The sequence below is a fragment of the Stegodyphus dumicola genome, chromosome 6 (assembly GCF_044657685.1).
Source record: "Stegodyphus dumicola isolate Sdum_Otavi_A_Nest chromosome 6, ASM4465768v1".
NCBI classification, from domain to species: Eukaryota; Metazoa; Arthropoda; class Arachnida; order Araneae; family Eresidae; genus Stegodyphus; species Stegodyphus dumicola.
In genome coordinates this window covers 141,210,351-141,236,340 of record NC_140773.1, presented here as the reverse complement: position 1 = coordinate 141,236,340, position 25,990 = coordinate 141,210,351, and positions in this window count along the sequence as shown.

Below are 25,990 nucleotides of genomic sequence, written 5' to 3'. Positions count from 1 at the left end.
GAATCTTAAGAAAGTGTAGTAAAATTTAATTTACTACCGCATGAGGAAAAATTAAAAGGGATTTCTTTTTATTTAGCTATAATTTAATTTAGTAGGAGGTAATTCTGTTTTGTTTCTTTTTGTATTTAATTTATCATCCGAAGAATTAACATTCTGATATCAGAATATTAATGGCCTCTTTCGCTTCTCTTTTGGTGTTCCAAAGTCTGAACCTGAATCTAAAATTCAATGTCTTTAAAGCCGGTTTTGGACTTGAATTCAACTGTAGCATAATTAGCTACAAAAATGCATACATTTTTCATTAGATACAGTCTCATCTTTCAACTGAACAGCATATTTATTGTTTAGAATCGTTAATCACTTTAACATTTCTTATAGAAAACTCAAATCTTATTATTGAAAATTATATTTTTATTCAGATTTGTAAATAAATATATAGATAGGCGTTTTTTAATTAAATTTAAACACAGTGTTAACATTCTGGAGCCTGATTCATGACTTCACTCAATGGAATTGAATTTGACATTTATATGGATCCGCAGGCTAAAATCTCTCGTTCAGTCTTCCTTTGAGCATCCATTATTTTATATATGGGTAAGTTTTTAAAGAGGTTGTATTAAAATTCACAAACTAGCAAAGTATATTGAATATTAGAGTCTTACTATGAACCGTAATTAAGAATGTAGATATGATTTATTTCGGAGCGAAACTATTAAAACATAAGCTGATATAATATGAGCACAATTAATTGGAGAGAATAAGGATAAATAATATTTGTTTAGAAAAATTAAAGTAAGCTTAATACATTTTCCTACGCATCAAAACATTTTTTTAAAATTTCAATGTTTCAATTCAGAAAACAAATTATTTCAATTTTATGCTCTCGAAAAACTTCCTACCAATTAAATTAATATGGGAAAACAGACGTAAAAATCATTTGTAGAATACTTGCAATATTCTCCCAGGACAACAATTTAAAAATTCTCTCAGGATGTATCTGGTTCTCTGTGTTCCAGAATTGCTCTTTTCATGTGACTTTTTTCTTTATACGAAGGCCAGTTACATGTCCCTTTTTATCATCTGACACTCATTTGTTTAGACGACAGCCACTTCATCGGTCATTAGCAAATGTACAACGCTAAATGCCATTTTCTGTGAATGTAATGAAATAAATCCGTAAATGTTCTGAGACTGAATTGAAGTAATCTTACTTTATATGTAGTTAATTATCAACATTAAAAAAGCTTGTCTTATACGAACTCAACCTTCCTGACATTCTGGGAAAATTCCTCCCTGACTTTCTGAATATATTTTGTATTTTCCATGGCAGTCTAAAATTTTCTAGGTGAGGGAAACTCTGTTAGTACACCTGATTAAAAACATAATGGATAACAAACATAATAATCCCTATATGCCACTAGCATATATATACAGTTAACAGATTCCACTGATGTAGATTCTAATTTTATTGATAGTTCTGAAATTATAATGACACCTAAATTTAGAGAACTGAAAGGATGACTAAAATTCTTTTTGTTTATTAAATCTGTAAAAAAACAATTTCTTTTTCCGATGAATTTTCTAACAGATATTGATTATTATAACTGATTTGTCTATAAATAAACAACAATTATCACCAGTGTCAGCAGATATCTTAAATTCTGAGAGATGAAATGATATATTTTGCTAATTTCATTTATTGATTCCTTTTCTTCGTCAAAACGTGTTTGTTAAGCATATCTGCGTGCAAGCTGCTGCAAAGGTTTTGAAAGAGCACAAAGCATATTTTTCAGTTCCCCCAAAAAGTTCAAATGTTTTCAACAAAAAGTGTCAAGAGGCCCAAATATTTGAACATCATTTATTAAATGAATCAAAGATAGAACATTATACATTATTAAATAAATTATTAAATAAATATTTTCCCATGTAATCGAATACTGTGTTTAACAAAAGCTCTTAAATCATTTTCTGCAAATGCATCATTAGAGAAAGCAATATCTGAAGGCTTTATTAAAATAAAAATTTCCACATGTAGTAAAAGAAAGTTGTTGTACATAGCAGATGGTAAAATTGAATTCATAACAACAGGCCTAGTGTGTAAAAGAAATAAATGAAACTTTGTTGCCTTCCAACTCTGTATTTCTTAAAGCATTCTAGGTTTACGACTAAATTCGCTTGGTACGTAATGTCTTAGACCAATGTGAGATGAAGATATTTCATTTACATCGCTCCAGTGCAGTTCCAGTGATTTATTGACAGTTAAAATTTTTACTTATTTATTTGTTTATTTATTTATTGCCGCTTTAGCTGGAGAACTTAAACTGCTCTAAAAGAGTTATCAAAAAGTTAATAAAACTAGCCAAAATTTCAGTTTTTAACTCTAAATAATAAAAAATGTCTATTTCATTGCTTGTGTAAATATAAGATATCTAATTCTCTTAGTGTTTTAATTTTTCTTTACAATTTAATGAAAACAGTACGTGCATAAAATACCAGTACTACATTTGAATAGTATAAAAATTGTATTTCTAAAGCCATAAACACAATCGTATATGCATGCAGATTATAGTTTCCAGCCTTGGAAAATCTTAAAAGACGGGAGATTTTCTTTAAAGACGGGTTTGCTCTAGAAAAATGAAAGGTTTTTCACTCTGCGAGGTTATACCATTTCAAAGAAATTCCAAACTCGCTTTGATTCAGTTTATGATGCATGATGGTTCAGGTTACTATAGTACTTGTAATTCAATTTTGATGTAAGATGCATTAGCATTTTATTAGATAGTCTAAAATTTATGCTCTTTACTAATTTCATTTTTTTTTTATTTCCTCGCTTTGTTATGCTAAGGAAATCTTCAGTAGTGAAGCAAAGCTTTTATTTATCAAAGTATTTTTAAATATACGATGCATGTGAAATTAATAATTAACATACATAATAACACTAGATAAAATTAGTAATATGCCAGGTACTAAAGTAAACAAAATTAAACACGAAAATTAACTAATTAAACATTGCCTAAATCTTCACATAAAAATCTACTGATGTCTACAGCAGATTAAAACAACTTAACGAACAACAGATTAAACGAAATCCGATAAGAAAAATTTATTAAGGTCAATAAAATTAACAAAAAATACAGTTTTGTGAAATAAAGTTTAACAAGAAAAATTATTATGAAAATCATTACAGGTGGACGAATACAATTCGCCTAATTAAAAATTTCATTATTTTGATAAATTTCGTTTTTTTTTTTTTTTTTTTTTTTTTTTTTTTTGCTGGGAAAATTTTTCTTTAGTAAAGATTTAAATTTCGAGACTTTAAAATCTCGAGATTCGGTAATTTACCTTGAGATGTGATGAAAAACTGAGACTGAGTTGAAAACTTGAGTTGGGAGCTATGATAAGTTTGAGATCAACATGATTATAGCATTTGGAAGATTTTAGACATATACAAAACAATTTTAGCAAACTTTCATTATTAAAAATACGATTAAAAATGTGAAAATATGCATACTTACACTTTTAGTAGAGCGGATAAAACGAAGACATCAATACTTCCCTTCGATCTGGAATAATTTTAGCGGTGTTCTTGATGACCTCAAACCCCGGTCTTTCGAATCCTTCTTCTTTAAGAATGACTGAGGTCAGAGTCAGCCGGACGTCAGTAATTTCAGGATTTGATTGGTTACATACGTTTTTTGGACCGCAGGGCATACTTTGAGGGAGAGTACTTTGAGGGAAAAAAAGTGATTTCGTCCTTGAGAGAAATAGTGCTGTGGGACAACATATGGAGAAGCGGAAAGAGCTCCAGCCTAAAGTCTACTGTGTGCAGATCCATAAGTCAAGTGAGATGATAAAAAAGTAAACGTACAAAAAACATTTTGTTTTGATTAATCCATCGACCAAAAATTAAAAATGTTTTACTAGGCACTTTACAATTTACAACACATTCACTGCAGAGACGTTTTGGCTTTTATAGTGTTTTTATACGGTAATAGTTTAATAGTTAATCAAAAACGGAGGTGTTAATTTTAAAATTTTTCATTAAGTCGAGAATTTAACTAGCAGCTTTCCTTGCAAGTGATGTAAGTTCCACACATTGCAAAAGTTACTTTAATTTCAAAATTTACTCAGATAATTATGGCAGAAAACCAACATATTTTCGTATTCTCGTCGACATCAACAAATGTTTTTATAATTTTAGAAAAATTATCATAGAAAAATCAACGTACCATAGTACGACTATGATGAAATATTTTATATCTGATAGTAAACAAAAGTTGGTTTAAAAGTATATTCGAATATTTTGAAATTTGTCCAATATATCTGGAAATTAAGCTGATCTTCATGATTGGAAGGTAGTAGGAAATTTAAATCCATTAACACAGAAATATTAGAGTGTCCTTTTCCGAATTTAATTTAATTTATTTATTTATTGGGCATGTTCGTGTGTGTTTTTGAATTCTGCATCTGAATGCTTAACGAGAAAGCATCCTTTTTCTTAGCTTTCTTTTTAAATGCATTGTGAAATATTAAAAAGCATACATCTTTATTTATTACATCATAATGATATTTAAAGTAACATTAGTATTTCAAAGAATCCATAAATGCACATACGTATTTGATTTATGTATATTAAACTATTCTTAAGAGACATTTATGAATATCATACTTAAACATACAAAAAAGATACACTTCATGAACATACACAGTCCATGTGACACGTTTTAATGTGCTCTACTACGTAAACTTTTATACTTTGTTGTTGTTGTCGTGTCCATATTACATGGAACAATGGTTGCCAGAGCTTATTCCGAAGAGAGGTTGGACTTCTATTTTCCACCCCAAATTTTGAGAGAGAGCATCCCGGGGATATCCCACTCCTCTCCCCTTCCACAAATCCCCACGAAATGACTTTCGGGTCGCCGCATATTTAGAGTGCCGCCATGCCGCACCAACACTATATATTTACAAACGTTCATGTCTTCTCCGAGATTCGAACCCGGGACCTTCGGTATCGTAGTAGGCTTCCCTAACCACTTTACCGTCTATGAGACACTTTTATACTGTAAAGACAGTAAGTAAAAATAAAGTAAAAATTAAAAATTTGAACTTTCAATAAATCACTGGAACTGCACTAGAGCGATGTAAATGAAATATCTTCATCTCACATTGGTCTAAGACATTACGTACCAAGCGAATTTAGTCTTAAACTTAGAATGCTTTAAGAAATACAGAGTTGGAAGGTAACAAAGTTTCATTTATTTCTTTTATACACTAGGCCTGTTGTTATGAATTCAATTTTACCATCTGCTATGTACAACAACTTTCTTTTACTACATGTGGAAATTTTTATTTTAATAAAGCCTTCAGATATTGCTTTCTCTAATGATGCATTTGCAGAAAATGATTTAAGAGCTTTTGTTAAACACAGGGAAAATATTTATTTAATAATTTATTTAATAATGCATAATGTTCTATGTTTGATTCATTTAATAAATGATGTTCAAATATTTGGGCCTCTTGACACTTTTTGCTGAAAACATTTGAACTTTTGGGGGGAACTGAAAAATATGCTTTGTGCTCTTTCAAAACCTTTGCAGCAGCTTGCATGCAGATATGCTTAACAAACACGTTTTGACGAAGAAAAGGAATCAATAAATGAAATTAGCAAAATATATCATTTCATCTCTCAGAATTTAAGATATCTGCTGACACTGGTGATAATTGTTGTTTATTTATAGACAAATCAGTTCTAATAATCAAATATCTGTTAGAAAATTCATCGGAAAAAGAAATTGTTTTTTTACAGATTTAATAAACAAAAAGAATTTTAGTCATCCTTTCAGTTCTCTAAATTTAGGTGTCATTATAATTTCAGAACTATCAATAAAATTAGAATCTACATCAGTGGAATCTGTTAACTGTATATATATGCTAGTGGCATATAGGGATTATTATGTTTGTTATCCATTATGTTTTTAATCAGGTGTACTAACAGAGTTTCCCTCACCTAGAAAATTTTAGACTGCCATGGAAAATACAAAATATATTCAGAAAGTCAGGGAGGAATTTTCCCAGAATGTCAGGAAGGTTGAGTTCGTATAAGACAAGCTTTTTTAATGTTGATAATTAACTACATATAAAGTAAGATTACTTCAATTCAGTCTCAGAACATTTACGGATTTATTTCATTACATTCACAGAAAATGGCATTTAGCGTTGTACATTTGCTAATGACCGATGAAGTGGCTGTCGTCCAGGCAAATGAGTGTCAGATGATAAAAAGGGACATGTAACTGGCCTTCGTATAAAGAAAAAAGTCACATGAAAAGAGCAATTCTGGAACACAGAGAACCAGATACATCCTGAGAGAATTTTTAAATTGTTGTCCTGGGAGAATATTGCAAGTATTCTACAAATGATTTTTACGTCTGTTTTCCCATATTAATTTAATTGGTAGGAAGTTTTTCGAGAGCATAAAATTGAAATAATTTGTTTTCTGAATTGAAACATTGAAATTTTAAAAAAATGTTTTGATGCGTAGGAAAATGTATTAAGCATACTTTAATTTTTCTAAAAAAATATTATTTATTCTTATTCTCTCTAATTAATTGTGCTCATATTATATCAGCTTATGTTTTAATAGTTTCGCTCCGAAATAAATCATATCTACATTCTTAATTACGGTTCATAGTAAGACTCTAATATTCAATATACTTTGCTAGTTTGTGAATTTTAATACAACCTCTTTAAAAACTTACCCATATATAAAATAATGGATGCTCAAAGGAAGACTGAACGAGAGATTTTAGCCTGCGGATCCATATAAATGTCAAATTCAATTCCATTGAGTGAAGTCATGAATCAGGCTCCAGAATGTTAACACTGTGTTTAAATTTAATTAAAAAACGCCTATCTATATATTTCATTTGCAAATCTGAATAAAAATGTAATTTTCAATAATAAGATTTGAGTTTTCTATAAGAAATGTTGAAGTGATTAACGATTCTAAACAATAAATATGCTGTTCAGTTGAAAGATGAGACTGTCTCTAATGAAAAATGTATGCATTTTTGTAGATAATTATGCTACAGTTGAATTTAAGTCCAAAAACGGCTTTAAAGACATTGAATTTTAGATTCAGGTTCAGACTTTGAAACACCAAAACAGAAGCGAAAGAGGCCCTGATACATGTAGAATGTTAATTCTTCGGATGATAAATTAAATACAAAAAGAAACAAAACAGAATTAACTCCTACTAGCTAAATAAAAAGAAATCCCTTTTAATTTTTCCTCATGCGGTAGTGAATTAAATTTTACTACACTTTTTTAAGCTTCTTTACTTAGTTATATTACTTATAGTAGTAGAAGATGTTTTTAATTATTTATTTCACTTTTTTATTTTTTTATAATTAAATCGAAATTATATATTTAATTCCATTATAATAATTTTGCTTGCTGATTATTTTTTCCTTTAACAAAGTTAAATTTTATTTTGAAATTTTGCATTTTAACAATTTCACATTATGAACGTTTGTCTATTATAAGATTTTTGAATTCTACATTTTTCTTTTTCTTGGCGCCTTGTGCTTTATGTCACTGTACTTTTTCAAGTTCTTTTTATAAAAAGTTTGTACTTTAGTAGTACTTTTATAGTACATTTTATATAAAAAAGTTTCTAACTTTCAAATTAACAAAATTTGCTCTTTTCAAAAAAGCGTTGACTTTTTCATATTTTATATATTGGGTAACTAATTTTGAATCACGTCAAAAATTAACTAGCTATTTAGTCATTTACTTTTATTTTTCAAGAATGTTCATTTCAGAGACACTTAGAGCTATGTTTAATTCCTCAGCATTAACTTTGCTTATTAGCTATTTTTTCACGATCTAAATTAATTAATCTTTTTTTGAATTTCATAAGTTTACTAAGTCCATATTTTCAAAATTTGGCCAGCTTTGCCTTCTCTGTGGTTTTGAATTCCGCATGTGTGTGTGTGTGTGTGTGTGTGTGTTTCATGTACATTATGTCATTCCTATTTTCCAAGTTATTAATTTTTAAAAACTTTTTAATTTAAAATTAATAAATATGCTTTCACTTATTCTTCAAAATATTCTAAAGAAGGCGCGTTAAAAAATACTTCAAAAGGCGAGTCTAGTCTATTTTGTCATTTATGTATTCGATTTTGAGTCACGTCGGAGCAAGTGATATCGTGATAAATACTGATTTCAGATACTTGCAATTTTTATCATTATTTTAATTTGCCTCATCGGTTGCTAAATGTATAACACTAGCGAAGACTGGGAGTTCGTCTTGGCTTCTATTCCAGACGAACGGTTTTGTTGCGTAGTTGGTTTTCGTGGTTTTCCCATGAGTAGCATGAATACGAGCCAGTTTTCCTTAGAAATTCCTCCACGAATTCATTCCCTCCCTTAGGCAGATATCACTTGTACACTTCGTTATATGAGTATCCTTAAATAATCATTAAATAATTTTTAAACAGTTTTAAATTTTTGGAAAAATTTTAATTTTGAATTAAGGTTTTGGTCTTTTAATTCAAAGGACTCTTTGATTACTTGTACAATTCATCCAGATATAATTTGATGTCTCTGTTTATAATTCTATTTTCTTTCGGCTGTCTTTGACAAAGACCGAAGATATTTTTTAATTCTTTAAATTTCATGCGAACTTTGTTTTATTTATGTATTGATTTAATTTTGCTCCAATTTTGTTTTCCATTTTTTTTTTCATTCATTCTTTTGATTTGTGACTTATTGTTACAGAGTTCATCATTTTAGGTTTATATTAACTCCATTTGTTTGAATTCACATGTCTCTCTGTATGTATATATATATGCAAGGAAGAGGAAAGTTCAAAAGCGATTGCTTAAAAGTATATTTGGAAATTAAAATTTTAAAATCAAAAAATACCCTCACTTCCAATATTTCACTTAATATGATCTTTGAGACTAAATCGCGATTTCAAAATACATAAAAATCATATTCTAACCATATTCTAATCATATTCAAAAAAATTTCAATGATTTTTTTCAAGGATTGTATATTTTTCTTCAAGTCAATTTAACTAAATTCAAATAGTGACATTACAGAGCGTGTTAATTTTGTATTTCAATCTCGAAAATGATTGCTTTAAACGGCGACCATTTCGAGAGCATTTTGACATAACTGACGATATATGAAATTGAAGCGCAATTTGTTGGCGACGTTTGGTGCTAAAAACAATTCTTGACCAATAATCTTCTACAAAATTAATTTTAGTAAGTGTTATAATTTGTTTGCTATTTCACTTTTAAACTTTGAAAAACCGTCAGTCATTTCTAGGGTAACCCATATTGATTTTTTACTTTATATTTATTAATTATATACATATGTATAGATTTATATATATCCGTCGATCTGTTTTTTTATATGTGTTAACTTTTCACATATCACATCGATAAGATTAGTTTTTAGTGCATTCACATGTTTTCCAACATTGATTTTAACAGTTTTATTTCGCGTGTAGGCTGTTTTTTCACCTTTTCATGTTAATATTTTTTTAAAAATTACTTCCATGTTAATATTTTAAAAAATACTGCGTTGAACTATTTTATGGAGCCACAGCTCCTGGTAACTTTTTAGCAAGCTCACTAGAATATTTCTTCCTATTATTTCATATTTTTTCATATTTTTGCAGCACTTCGAGCAAAAAAATTTTAAGACGAATAGGTCTTACGTCAAATTACTTGTTAGCTTTTCAATTTCTATTTCAATTTATATATATATATATATATATATGGCATTGCTTATTAAAAGTTTTTTGTGGTTAAAATTGATCAGATCTATTTTAGTAGAATCTAATGAGTAAGTATTATGTTGCGCTTCTTGTAGTTCTCCATCACAGGTTTAAAATCATAAGCACTCATTAAATGAATCATGAAATAGCTTTAGCACTACTGTTATATTAATAGATGTAATTGTTGCCCCAAAATTTGGCTACTCGGCATTCCTGAAGTCTATTGCTCTAAAAAAAGAAAAGTCTATAGTAAAATGCTTTATTCAATTCATGTTTGTAGGAATGGATAGAATTACATATTAAACTTTTTTCTCATTTACACATTTCTCCATTTACGCTGACAAATTTTCATGACTAAATACTACTTCACTTTTTGTTAAGATTATTTCACGTTTAATTAGATACCTGCGCAAATTTAATACAAATAAAGCACATTTAACAACATACAATGACACAATTCTAACTAATCAATGCACTAATCTCTAATATTAAATTGAATTTACATTGCAATTTGATTTTAAATTAATTGTAAATCTCTCATATTAAGTTAAATTTTAATTTGAATGAAACACTAGGATAAAAAGTTATTCTGATTACTGAAATGTATTCATATATGCAAAATGTAAATGGCAAATAATATTTCAAATCAAATTTCTCAATTTTATATTTATACTTATTATATGTATAATAAATTTTAAAATATTTAGGGAGTCATTGTAGTATATTTTTGCTTGTGAGTCAAAGTTGTATTTAATTTCGTTAACATTCGTATTAAAATACATATATAGTGTGTATATACATACACACATATATATGTATATATATAATAATTTATTTCCTTAACAATATTGATTAATTGATTATATTATCTCTTAAGTTTAATTAAAGTAGAATTATTTTAAAAGAGTATATATATATATATATATGTAAAACATTTATCTTTACATGCATATGCACATGTAGTTAAATTTTTATCATAATTGCACTGTATTCTCTTATTTTAATATAAGCATTTCAAGGTGACAGTATCCATGCTCCTTATTTTCGTTCGTAACATATATGTTGCCATCCCTTCAATGAAATAATTTTTTCTACTCCATGACTGTAACTCATATGAACCTTTAAGTGCGGTGCCGAAATAAAAGGAAAATAGGAAAAACGAAAATCTTTTGCAGCACATGTTACCCTTGTTCACTAGAGAAACTAAATGGGGAAATAGCTACTTGAAAAAAACACAATTCGACATTTTTTGTTTGTAATATTTCATAATTTTATGACCATTTCATTCTTTTTAAATATTTTAACTAGACCAGCATTTCATGATTTAAATAATCATTTTCGTTTCTTTTCTGGCAAGGAAACAATTTTCATTTTTTTATTGTTTATTATGCTATCTGAGAATGCCAAAAAATGAGGTATTTGGATTGTAAACCTCAAAATCTTTAACAAAAAATATCTGTTAAAAAACCTTTTTCTTAATTCCATTACGCCCACCAGCGGCCGAGCGGTAACACTGGTAGTTCGGTCCGAGGTTCGAATCCCGCGAACGGGCTGGCTGCCTGGGCGTTTTCGTGGTTTTCTCCATGTGTAACGTGTATACGAGCCAGTTTCCCTTAGAAAGTCCTCCACAAAGGCATCCCTCCCCTTAGGCAGATAGCTGTAGTGTGCTTTGCCATAATTAAATACACCACACCACACACTTAATTCTATTACATTTTTAGTTCCCGTTTTCTAAATAACAGTTCAATTTGCAATTATCTAATTTTTGAAAAATTGTAATTTATCTAAAATTTTGATTTTTTTAAAATCAACTCAAACGGCGAAATCTCAAATTGAAGCATTATTCAATAGTACTATTTCAAGATAACATAATTTTACATTAAACCGACCACATAGGATGAAACAGCATCGCTTTTATTAAAGTTTGAGAAAATTTATTATTTCTTGATTATTTAGCTTAAAAAATATATATTTTTTTATTCTTTTAGGTGCTTTCAAAGAAAATCGGGCCACCAGAGAGGTACCTTGCAATATTATTGAAAATATTATAAAAGACTGGTTGAAAAGTGTTTCATTTAGAGAAAAGTATCATAAACAAAAAGGAAAATGTACAACAGAAGGAAGTTTGTAAACAATGGAATAAAAATTTGTGTATTAGCTTGTACGAAAATACTGTAATTAAAGTTATTAATTGTTCAGTTTGTTTCCCAACTTTCATGAAGACTTGGATTGGTAGAGGATACTTAGCTTAAGCAAATATTGTATCTTATACATTGTACTACTGACTATGAAAATAATTAGTTCATTGAATTTGAATGTTTGATTCTAGAAGAGAAATTTATTACATGAATATGCAATATGGAAATTAATTTCATTACATTTCCTTTAATACTTTTAATTTTGCTTTAAAATTTTATGAAATAATATAAAACTATCAGTTTATAGATTTTGGGAATTTAATGAATTCCTAGTAGCTGAATTAAATTAAAACCTTTTGCAATAAATGCTTCAAATTTTAAATTATGACAATAATTATATTTTAACTGAAAATTGCTTGTTAAGAACCTTATCCATTGACTGGATCATTCACTGAACTAATTTTATAAATCAAATTTATGGCAAAATAATGAATTTGTGAAAGATATATCATTTTATTTGTTTATTAACTTTCAAAATACGCCTTCTAACTTTATAAAAAAATTACACGGACAGAAGTAATTTTAACAGAGAACTGTTTATTACAGTTAAATTGCTTGTAAACAGAACACAAGAAAAAATATTTATTATTTTTAAAATTTGCATACATTTAAATGCAAACTTTTAAATTTATTTTAATGACAAGAAATATCCAAGCATTCACTTTAAATTCCCATTATCCTGATGCTTTTAGTCTACTGCAATGACAAAAACTCTAGACAGCAGTAGTCTCATATAAAGTTTAAGTACAGTTATTGAACTGGCATATCAGAGCTTATTAGTGTTGAAAGAAAACAATTTGTTTTTAATTTACCGCAAAAAAGTACCGAGGATTATATTTAATAAGAAATAATTATTTCGTCCAGAATATAATACAGTCTCCCATTAAAATAGTTTGGTGTATATGATCACATGAATAAGGTTTCAGAATTTTTAAAATTGCAATGATTCTGGCCATATATTAAAAATCGTGATTTGCAGTCTGATTCCTTTTCCTTCCAGTGAGAACAATAACTTAATTTCTTGGTTAATTTATTAAACTTAAAATACATTTCTATCATTAGAACTGTAACAAATCTTGTTTTTATATGTAGTTAATAAGAATGGTGTGTAAAACTTCTATGGGAATGTAAGGTCTAGATAATATTGCATTGGAGGAATTGCATGTAAATGTAGAGAAAAAGTGTAAAGTTTCATTAATAAATGGCATGTATGTAATGAACTAAGAGAATACAAAAAATAATAGAATTTGAATTTTGATGCGCATATAAAGCATAACATATATCTGTAAATGTAACATTTCAGGCTCAACTCTTCAAACAGATAATGTCTTTTCCAGAAAATTGCAGTGTTCTCTTCCGTTAAAGAAATGTAAATTATTATATGAATTCACTATTTGGAAACTAAGTTTCGCATTAGACGCAAGTATTACAAACACAAATATTTCATGTACTGTTGTCCTTCAGAGTCTGTACATATAGACCGGATTCAGAACGTTCTAGTTAGACGTAACTCAAAACGTTCTAGTTAAACGTGATTCGGAACGTTCTTTGCATGTTATACAGAAGTGTTAACAGTACAAGTATTTGACGTGGTATTGCTCGTCATAAACCTTTAATCTATAGACGACATTCAGAATGCCTGCCCAAACGTTAAGAGAACGTTCTGCTAGCACGTTATAGAAACTTTCAAAGAACGTTCTAGGAACGTTATATAAAATTATTACTAGTACCACATTTTGACGTTCTATTGTCCATTAATGAACTACATCTTACAGACGTAATTCAGAACGTTTTGCCTGAACGTTAAAGAAACGTTCTGCTAGAACGTTGAAGCAACGTTCTGTTAGAAGGTAACGGAGCTTCCATATAACGTTCAAGGGACGTTTTATAAAATTGTTAGTAACACCATTTTTTGACGTTCTACTACCCGTTATTGAACTGTAACGTACTGACGTGATTCACCACGTTCTGCCTGAACGTTAAAGGAACGTTCTGTTAGAAAGTTAGAAGAACATTCATAGAACGTTATAAAAAAGTGATAGTAGTACCACTTTTGACGTACTACTGTCCGTTATTGTACTGCAATACATAGACGTGGTTCAGAACGTTCAGGTAAAACGTGCCAAAAACGTTATACTAGAACGTTAATGACACGTTGCATGAAAGTGTTACAAACACAAGTATTTGACGTGTTATTGCCCGTCTTAGAACTGTAACATGTAGACGGCATTTTGAACGTTCTGCTTGAACGTTCCCGACACGTTTGTGAAGCACTTGCTCTGAACGTTCTCTGAACGTTCTTGTGCTAGTTGGGTGAATGCCATTAAATTTGGACATGCATAGTTTTCAAGTTTTATTACATTTGTCTCATGAGATGCCAGATACGTGTTTATATGTTGCAGAAGACTGAGGTGAATAACTTGAATGAATTTAGCAGATAAATTTAAATAGTGGTTTTACCAAGGCTTTAATGAATAAGAATTTCAATGAAATTCAGTGTTCTGTACTTGCATTAACCAAATAGAAGCCAAGTCAGATTCCTACGAAGATATTTATTCAGCCATGAAATAAAAGAAAATGTATGTGATTCAATTTTCATTATTTCTTTCAAGAGGACTATTATTAAAGCCATTCTCCTCCAGAATTAAAATTATCCTGATCTGTGCTATCAATGTGCGAATCTATATGTATGTATGTTCGAAAGTTTCTCAAATTGTGGAAAAACGACAATAACTAACACCAAAATTTGAATACGCATAGTCATTTACCCGAACTAGATCTAGACAATCCGCACCAAAAATTATTGACAGAACCGGTTCAGTTGACTGAGCGAATTTATTCCAAATTTCAGGAAACGGAGTTATAGCTCTTTTACAGTTCAAGATGAGCCTTTGCTGGAAGTGTGCCAGGAACTTGGTACTGCTATTCCTTTACTAACGGATTCACGTTATGCCTGATTGGCTAGAAAATAATGGAAAGAAGCTGAAAGTATTATAGTTTCTCATTTTATGGAGAAAGATTGCGAGATACGTTCGTACGCACATTCGTACATACGTTCGTACAGACGCCACGAAAAATTCTCTTCAGAATTAATTTTAAAGCAGTTTTATAATTTTTTTCGAGGAAACGAGTCTTTTATTCTGTCCTTACGTACAGATATCAGACAAAAACATGGTTAAATAGCATTCGATAATAGCATATGAAAATGGATATTTTCGTTGAAATATGCTGCCTGAAACTTTTCGCGATTACAATACTTCCTTTTTACTTCGTACAAGGAAGTAAAAAGACATATAGAAATAAATGTTTTGATTTAATTTAATAAAGCTGCTTTAATTCTAATTTTAATAGATGTTTATGTTTATGCAATATCTAGAATGGTTCGTTGGGTTAACCAATATCCAAAATTGTTTGTCTTAATTCATTAATGGTCAAAACACTCATGCATCTACATAACATATCGGTAGTATTTGGTGTAGAATTTTGCTAATGCAATAGATTTACATCAAATGCATGTTTTTGATTATATAACTGCATTTATTTTTAATTTGTTCCATGTTCACAAGTAATACTGAATAGGCATAGTTTAAATAGCTTATTGTGTCGTAATATTTAAAAGAAAGACTATATATTCTTAAGTAAAACTGCAGTAAAATCTGCTTAATGTGTTCATGGTTTGGGTTATCATTCAGGTACGGTTACTGAATTCCCGAAGTCACACCCATTTGCTTATGAAAACATGGAAAATACATCCCTTAACGTGATCAACAATTCTGTTAACGTTATCAAATTAATACTGAATTAATTTTTTAAACCGAAGTATATGTAAAATTACTCTTTGGTTTATACAGTATCCTAAATTGTTTGTTTTAATTAATTAATATCCCAAAACGTGCGTGCATTTGCATTGCACTATTAGTAATTAGTAATATTCTCCAGATATAGTCAAGTTAAATTTAGAAGATTGTTAGGTGACGGAAATATATCACCAAATAAGGGATTAATTTAACAAACTTCCTAGTTTTTATCGTAGTTAACAGTTTAAAATTAGACATTAACTTTTTCTAGAACTCTGTAGATTTCGAGAGCAATCAGGTACAAGTTTCTCTTCTTCCAACTGAAGAAGATAATGCAAGATATATGCAAGTGGCTTTCTGAAAGGAATCCAAGTTTTCGATCGCGAAAGCAATAGAAAAATATGTTTCAGTTGCTTAATCTTTAGTAAAGCGTTATAAAAATGTCTGCTTTTTGGAAGGAATGCTTTTGTAGAAAATCATTCTGTTGGTAATTGCGACACATTTACGTTGCATGCGAAAAAAACTACAAAAATTTAGTGTAGTCAATTCATTATTGTTTTGGAAATAGAACTCTAGAAAATTAGCTGAGTTTCGAAACCTTAAATCTTGGGGCTTTCTATCAAAAAAGAGGAAATTTTGTTATTCTTTATTTTTACATGACATAGTCTTCATTCATGTCTCATTGCCTAATTTTGGATTTCTCTTATCTTTAAGCGTAAGCTAAATGAATGAGAAATAAATTCTGTGTATTACATTAAAATACTTATTAATAACTATTGTTTAAATATTAAAATTCATTCTCAACTGGAAATGTTTAAAACCTAAACATCAGTTCCCAAGCAAAAATAAATTAAATTAGATTCTTTAAAGTAAAGCAAGAGAATAAATTTCAAGCAGATTCATATGAAAGATATTAAATTTGTCAGTTTAACATTTTGTACACATTATGCATCATTTAATTACAAAACCGCTTGTAGTAGTACTTTTGCTTAGTTTTTACTATTAAATATTGCGCCGTTGAACTGAAAGTTTTAGAGTGTAAGAGCAAAAAAATCAGATAAACATTGATAACTGCAATAAACTGCTCAACGATGTAAAGGACATTGACTGAAATAAAGCGTACTTATTGAGTAGTTATTAAAAAGATTTTACAAAACCATTATTTAACATAAATTAATATATTTCAGCTTGATTAATTTCAAAAATTGAATATACAATCAAATTTATGGAAACTCAAAAACTATGGAAAAAATTCTCTCTGCTGTTTTGCAATAACTTTTACTTTAAAATGGCACAGATAGAAATGCAAAGCTCACTTTTTTATTTAATAAACAATTGATCAAATCGTGTGAAATTGAACACCATTCTTCTGAAAGTAAACTTTTCAGGTCTACGGGAGGCAAAGGGTGCGCTGCAGTTCGGTGGCCAATGGACCCCTGTACGTACTTAATCAGGGCTAAGTCGAGTGATATCTTCTGTTTCCAAGTGTTCTGACATCAGTGATGATAAGGATACGTTTGAGCATTGTCTTTCATTAGCTAAATATCTGGAACAATAGCTCTCCTAAATAGTCTTACTTGGGGTTCCAAGAGCACGTTCAAATATCTACCATCATTAATAGAACTTTTAATAAAAAAATATGCAGCTCAATGCAATTACGTTTAATGATGTGCTCCTCACTTCCTTCAGATCATTGATTGTATTTGACGTGCTGCTCCTTTTTTCAGATCAAAGCATCTATCAATCATAGTTCAGGTCATATCTGGATTCAACCGTATTCATTGCACAGGCTCATTTCTTTGGGCTCCAATGAACATAACAATGACACTACCTTAAACGGACCTCTTTGGAAGATGAAGTGAATAGGTCACAAACTATGAACTACGTGTCTAACCTCTTGTCCAACTCGATGAAGCCTTCAGACTTCATGAAGTAGTTGAATCGAGCGTTTGTGGCAGCCTGATAGTCTAAAATCAACGCTGTTTAAGCTTCTTCAAGGTTTCTTTTAGCCGATAATGACAAAAATCGGTTTTCGGATGCAACTGTTGTTCCAAGCCGCTTTGGCCTATTCCAAGCCGCTTCGGCCTATAAGCTGTTTCAATAGTAGTTGGCATCTTGGCATGAAACGTTAGAGAATATGTGTTTGCACTTTCTTCTTGAGTCTGTCAATTAATTATCATATTAACCATTCACATAAATGAAGTTTTAGAATCATATTTAGTGAATACTGATCTCTCTCAAAATCCACATTAATTTGAAACAATGCTATACACCAGTACAACATGTGTCTATTGCGCAAAGCGTTGTCAAATTTCTGATTTGAATACCTGTGTAATAATAATGTCATTGCCTATGCGCAAAATCCGTTTCCCTTTTGAGTCGTAGGTAATTAACATAAAATGTTCCGTCACTGGGAACTGGTTGGAAATTTAAATTCGTGGCAATAATTTTCAGCGTAACCTTTTACATTCAGGAGCAATACAGTTGGATTCATTGAAAAGAAAACTTAAAGCAGTAAAGAGAGTTTCATGTTTCCTTCTGTGTTAACATAAATGAAAATGGATTTACTCTTAAATGTATATTTATTTGTGTAGCCATTTACGGGAAAGCATAAGAAAGCTATCAGCTAAAGTACGGGATGCTTAGCTGAAGGGATTTCTAAAGAGAGCTGGCATGCATTCTGGTTCTTTAAAATATTTCCCCCCGCTTTTTAATATGATTTTCTTAAATAAAAATGCCTTTAAACCATGAGATGCTGATTTAGAACATTAGATATTTTTATGAAATGACAATAGCTAAATTTATTACAATAATTATGTACATTTTTTGCTTTTTTATGCTAACTCTCTTTATGCGGCTGGCCCTCTCGAGTGTCTAGTTTTCAAAGGAGTAATGTAGCGAATATAAAAAAAATGTATGACAAACTGTAGCACTGCAAGAGGAATTCTAAAAACATGATGTAAATATTCGTCATTTTGCTTTTGAACTCTATGTGACGAAAAAATGTGCGAAGAAACCGATGCTTAAAAATAAAGCTAAAAAGAGAAAAACAAAATGTGTTAGATGGAGTGTCTCCAAGAGCAGAATGAAACTTTTGTTGCTTAGCGATAGCATAAAAATTCTTAACAAATGCTCTGGTGCGACGCTAAAATCTGAATTTTTTTAGCCCTTATTTCTTCCTTTTTTTCTATTTTTTTCCCTCAGTTTGCTTTTTTGAAATCAGATTCATGAATTATTAATATAGTTATACACCTAATGAAACAGAAAATTTACAAATTAAAATTAATTTACAAAATAAAATCCAAAAGTCAACTTGTCAAAATAACCTACGACAAGAATGCACTGTAATTATTTTTTTTTAACCCTTTGAAGGGCACCGGTATATAATATATACCGGTTGTTTGTCAATTTTTTAACCTCCGAAAAAATGCTAATTTTTCTACACCAAAAGCTATAATCGTAAGTTTCTAGTGTTTCCTTTCAATTCTAAATGGTAGCATCCTTCTATGAATGCTCAATATTTTGCAGTTATGAAATTAATATACCTCTTTGCAAGGTATCATGTTGGAAGATTGATAAATTCTATTGGAGGGAAAGAAAAGATTCAAAACCTGCAAATATATGACGTACACATGCTGAATCTTATATATTTACTTCATTTTTGTCAGAAATGATAATTAACAGAAGATTATTTATACGATTTTAAAACCGGTATATAATATATACCGGCGCCCACACTGAGGGTACCACGCCAATAGATGGCAGCACCAGTCTCCTTTTATACTCTGTGACATGACAGAATTTCTTTATTATTATAACAGTTTATGATGTAATAATTTTTCATGATTAATTTATAAGTCGTTTAGGATTCAGTATTATGTTCATGGAGGAATGGGGAGTTTATTGACTCTGCGCTAGGACTGAATACAAGTATATTAGTTTCATTTATTCTTTGTGTACTCAGCTCGAGTTTCATTCGTCTGTGTTTAGCTAAAATTTTTATTTCAGCACTTATCTCTTTTCCAAGAGAAAGACTCATCGATTTCAAAATTGCCATCTGTGGTCAAAACTTTACACAATTGTGGGGGTTAAATGTGGCATGTTAGCCCCCAAAAGACACCCGTTGCTTCGTGTTTTCCAAAATTCTAGAATGCAAGGAAAATGAAAGACGTGATTGACAACTAATTTGTCATTCGGGAGTCACGCCTTCTTCCCTTTGTGAGGTGTGATAAGATCACACAAAGGGAAAGCTCACTTAAAATGGAAATGTACTTAAGGTCCATCTCACCCGAAGTCGCGAGCTCTCCGTCGCTCTTCCTTCACAAAAACTGCTGGTTTGAAAGCATGCTTTTATTCTTTAGGGAAATTCTTTGTTAATTTCAGATGAAATACTAGAGAACACAAGAGAAATCTGCGCTCTCGTTGATACAAATAGGTTGCTTCCGAAATAAATTCTCACAGTTGGTGAAAGGAGGAAAAATATTTCTAAGGCCCGTTTTAGATGCAAACTAAAATTTATCCAAAAGTTGAAAAGGAGCCCCTATGCAGCCAAAGGGGTTGAAAATCAGAATAAGAGCTTTGAGGTGTACCAAATAATAAAATTGTTTAACGGTGTTTCTTCCTGAACAAAAAGATACATTACAACCTATATTTACAAAAAATAAAAAAGGGACCCTTACGGTCCTTGATGATCTAAAGTGTGTGTGCGTGGAGGGGGGGGGCGATTCTTCGTATCATAGTATGAAGCATGGTTGTTTTTTCACATATTATATAAAGTATAAAATACAACTTCAAAAATGCAACATACTTTCTCAAGTGAGTCGGTCGTAGTGCTTCACTTTTCAATTTTTTTAAATTTCGGCTGAGTTACATCTGCTTGTAATATTATACTAGTTCAGTTACAGCATGATACGATTTACACATGCAGTGTTATATTTGCTAAATTTTTTTATAAAATAATATTGAATTTAAATCAAGTTGAAAAGCTTTTTACCCATATTTTACATAAGTATGTTCAGCTGGGTTGCGTGATCAAAGTGCATAAAAAAACATAAATTTAATTTTAAAATTTTAAATTTCTGCCAAAATTTAAAAAAAAAATTGTCTTTAGACTTACATAACTATATTCAAGCACTCATCACTACAGACGCACATCAAAAGTACCCACAATTAATTTTAAAAACAAAGATTAACAGTTGGCAGCTACCTGGAAAAAAATGTCCTAGAGGGGCGCCGGTATAAAATATATACCGGCTCTCAAAATTCAGGATTTCGCTCTAGATTTTTTTAAGTCTCAATTTTGTATCCTTAGGGTCCATAAGTTATAGTTCATGCAAAATTTTACCACAGTTTAAATTATTTTATATACCGCCCCTCAAAAACATCTAAGCAGCTGAAGTGATATTTGTTAGAACTTGATTGTAAAGTAAAAAATTTTATGTGTACACCACATGACTTCCTTGTACGAAATATTAAATTATACGCATTTTTTCTTGCATTTCATTTAAACTTATTGGATTGAATTAAATCTACTTCGCCGACAGCGCATAAACCACAATAGAATAAATCCATTCTTTAAAATTCACTCTAGTATTTGTTTACCATAGCGACACTGGCGCTAGATTCACTTAAAAGTATTATATTTCGTTCATATTATAACTCATAATGCACAAAATTTATATCATTTAAAGAATAGAATTATCTAATTGTTGCCACATGTTCTATTCAAATACTATAATAAAGCTAGAATGATATATAAAAGAAATTAAGCAAACAAAACAGAAAAGAAACAGTTTTTCACAGACGATTGAGTATTTCTCATTCAATTAAATCAGTTCTCACTTCAAGAAGGCAAAAATACATAAAAACTCAAAATATCTATATTAAAAATTATGAAGTAAATCTTAAACACTTATTTCCTCGAAAAAATTCCAGAAAGGATTAAACATGATTTAATTGGCAATAATAAATGAAGGCGTTAGCTTTGTTGTTGCGAAGGTAAGTTTCTCTAGATTGGCAACAAGTCCACTAGTCTGCTGTTTCAAATGTAAACAATCAATGGCCACCATAAAGAAAAGGCTTAGCGGCACTTAAACAACATTAAAATTGTTGATAATTCTAAAAATATCGCATACAGATTTACTAAAGGCATAAAAACCTTAACCTGAAGATAAAACCAGCATAATTAAATCATTTTTAAAGTAAAAAATGTACAATTTACCAACATATAAGAGTAAAGAAACTGAGATCACTGAACCGGATAACAGAGTGGATATATGTATAAATATATTTATATACGTTTGGTGCGGCCTATTGCAACCAAAATACGAAGTGCACATCTACATGTTATAGCAGTCCTATATACAAAATTTCAACGTTCTGAGGCTACTCGTTTTGGAGTTATGCGAGATACGTTCGTACGCACGTTCGTACATACGTTCGTACAGACGCCACGAAAAATTCTCTTCAGAATTAATTTTAAAGCAGTTTTATAATTTTTTTGGAGGAAACGAGTCTTTTATTCTGTTCTTACGTACAGATATCAGACAAAAACATGGTTAAATAGCATTCTATAATAGCATATGAAAATGGATATTTTCGTTGAAATATGCTGCCTGAAACTTTTCGCGATTACAATACTTCCTTTTTACTTCGTACAAGGATGTAAAAAGACATATAGAAATAAATGTTTTGATTTAATTTAATAAAGCTGCTTTAATTCTAATTTTAATAGATGTTTATGTTTATGCAATATCTAGAATGGTTCGTTGGGTTAACCAATATCCAAAATTGTTTGTCTTAATTCATTAATGGTCAAAACACTCATGCATCTACATAACATATCGGTAGTATTTGGTGTAGAATTTTGCTAATGCAATAGATTTACATCAAATGCATGTTTTTGATTATATAACTGCATTTATTTTTAATTTGTTCCATGTTCACAAGTAATACTGAATAGGCATAGTTTAAATAGCTTATTGTGTCGTAATATTTAAAAGAAAGACTATATATTCTTAAGTAAAACTGCAGTAAAATCTGCTTAATGTGTTCATGGTTTGGGTTATCATTCAGGTACGGTTACTGAATTCCCGAAGTCACACCCATTTGCTTATGAAAACATGGAAAATACATCCCTTAACGTGATCAACAATTCTGTTAACGTTATCAAATTAATACTGAATTAATTTTTTAAACCGAAGTATATGTAAAATTACTCTTTGGTTTATACAGTATCCTAAATTGTTTGTTTTAATTAATTAATATCCCAAAACGTGCGTGCATTTGCATTGCACTTGAGTAATATTCTCCAGATATAGTCAAGTTAAATTTAGAAGATTGCTAGGTGACGGAAATATATCACCAAATAAGGGATTAATTTAACAAACTTCCTAGGTTTTATCGTAGTTAACAGTTTAAAATTAGGACTCTGTAGATTTCTAGAACTCTGTAGATTTCGAGAGCAATCAGGTACAAGTGTCTCTTCTTCCAACTGAAGAAGATAATGCAAGATATATGCAAGTTGCTTTCTGAAAGGAATCCAAGTACAGTTACAAAATAGAAAATATTTGAAAGGTTTCAGATTTTAACGACAACCCAAAAGGGCTTGTTAAAGTATTTTATGCTCTCGCTGAACTTACAGTCTACCAGTCTTTTGTTGCATTCATTCCTTATTTTTTTATTTATTTATTTTTTTTTCTAACGTTTAGATTTAATTTGAAGCATCGCACTTATGCCGTATACAATTCGACACCAAAATCTAAAAACAAAATGTAAAATCAGCATAGCACTACATTTAAAATTCAAGATGCATCATTAAGTATTGGTATAAAGTTTCCTGTTTTTTTAGACTTTTATCGGTTAACCATGTTCAGTTTTCTAACTAAGATGGCTTTACAAAATTAATTTTTGTCTTTTTATTAATGTTTTGTGTTTATTACTTTATCTAATAAATATCTCTTCTCGGCGCTTACAACATATAAAATTCAATTCAATAGCAAAATATAAAACATCGTATCTAGGATTTCCGAAAGACAGTAGATAAAAAGACAGTAGATAAAAGATGTGCTGTAGATAAAAATATATTATTCTGTAAGGAGTTGCCATTGAAATCAGTGAGTTTGTCAATCAAAAATTTGTTTAAAGTTTTCCAAAATATCAAACAGATAATAAAACAAATTCAAAATTCAAAATTCGCGTTTCCAGATGCCCATGCTCGGGTGGAGTACTACGTTATTCAAAATTCGATGCCTCTAGGTACCATTATTTTGTATCAGTGCAAGAAACATACATACATCCATGCAGATTCCTAATTATTAATTTCTTTATATGTAATACAGGACGGTACTATTTGGTGGCAACAATTTGAAAAGGTTTTTCTAACGCCTTCTTAGTCTGCCTTCGTGGGGTAGCGGTCAGCACGCTAGACGCGTATTCGAGAGGTCCGTGATATTTCTCGCGCCTTCTTAGCATGCTTTCATGTGTTAGTGGTCAGCACGCTCGGGGCGTATTCGAGAGGCCCGTGATTCGAGTCCCGGAGAGGGCATTGCTCTTTTTCATTTCCCCTGCTTCGCAACAGGTTAATGTTTCTACATACTTAATGTTTCTACATACTTAATGTTTCTACAAAGTGATACGCCATTTATAGCGATTTAAAGCAAAATGCGTTCTGAGACTAATGTCCCATTCGAAACTAAAGTCCCTTTTGGGGTAATAAACTGAGGAGCGTAAAGATGAAATCACTGAATGCATTATAGACGAAGATTCCTTATAAATTCATTATGATATAATAAATGCCCACCGAATATTAGGATTAGGGACACAACATAGGGCATATAATTTGCAGAATATTAGATACAATTTATAAATGAACTTTTGTAAAACCCTTGCAGATAATCCATTAGTAGCGCCTTTTTCCGCAGCTAAAATTTAAAAATAATTATTTTATAAGTTCTTATAATGAAATTAAATTAGAAAAATTCTGTTGCTTTTTTGGAGGATAACGTTTGTCATCATTTAAAGTTATCAAAATAGCGGTGAACAAACGTCATCACATTAAGCGGCTTCTGCAATACAAATGTCATATAATTAGTTATATAATGGATACTGCAAAAGAGATATTCTTGATATTGATTGCTTACTAGAGAGATAAATAAATGAATTCGATTTAAACATAACGTGCGGTCAGTTCTGCATTACATATTATAAGTACACTATACCTTCATATTCAAACGCCCACGCAATTATATTCTAGATGCAATGTCACGAAGGTGCTTTTATGTCAGACAATATCACACTCATTATTAAAAAATAATTCATTTCAGATAATGTTTCGTGAGTAAACAAGTGGATATTTCCGTGTTATTCAAACTGAAAAGCAGTCATAATTTATTTATGTGTCTTTTCTGGAATCAACTCAAAACAAACTTATATGATAAATTCCGTAACTTTAATTCATCTCGTTCAATATCATTTGTTAATTCAGCCGCATTTTACGTATATCCATTAAAATCCTTAATACTCTTTGACATAAATATCCAACTTAATTTCTGCATTGATTTCACGCAAAGTTAGTGACAAAAATTATGAAAATATTTTAGGTATTTAATCTATTTTTTTACATCCCTTTACATGGCTCATGACCTATTTGAACTAATTTCCATAGGTTTTCGCAACTACGTCATTTTCCTTCTTAATTTTTCAATTTATTTCATTCAATAAAATTATTATCACAGAAAAGCAGATATATAAAACAAAGAAATAATTTGTTTGCACTTTAAAATTTATTAGCCCAAACAGGAGTTAGCTCAGAAGGGTCTCGACGTGGCATTTTGAATCGAATCACTAAAAAGCATTTGAATCACTTTTTTAACTGTTGCCACCAAGTGTTATTGCGCTGTATTATATTTAAAGGAATTATATAATTCCTTTAAATATTTTTGCACAAAGTTTGCACAAACTGTTAACACACAAAATTACTAACTCACTATCTGAAAATACTGGAAAATGAGACTATTTGTAAAGAAACTTAAAATGAAAACCTGTGTTTAAAACTTTATTTTTCAAAGCACGTAACATGTTATTTTTATATCGGAAATTTTAATATTTCGATAATAGAGTCAATAGGATATCATAAGTCTTGTTATTACGATCTAATTTTATGATTTGCATTCTGTGAACTGTTTTGATGTTAATTTTAA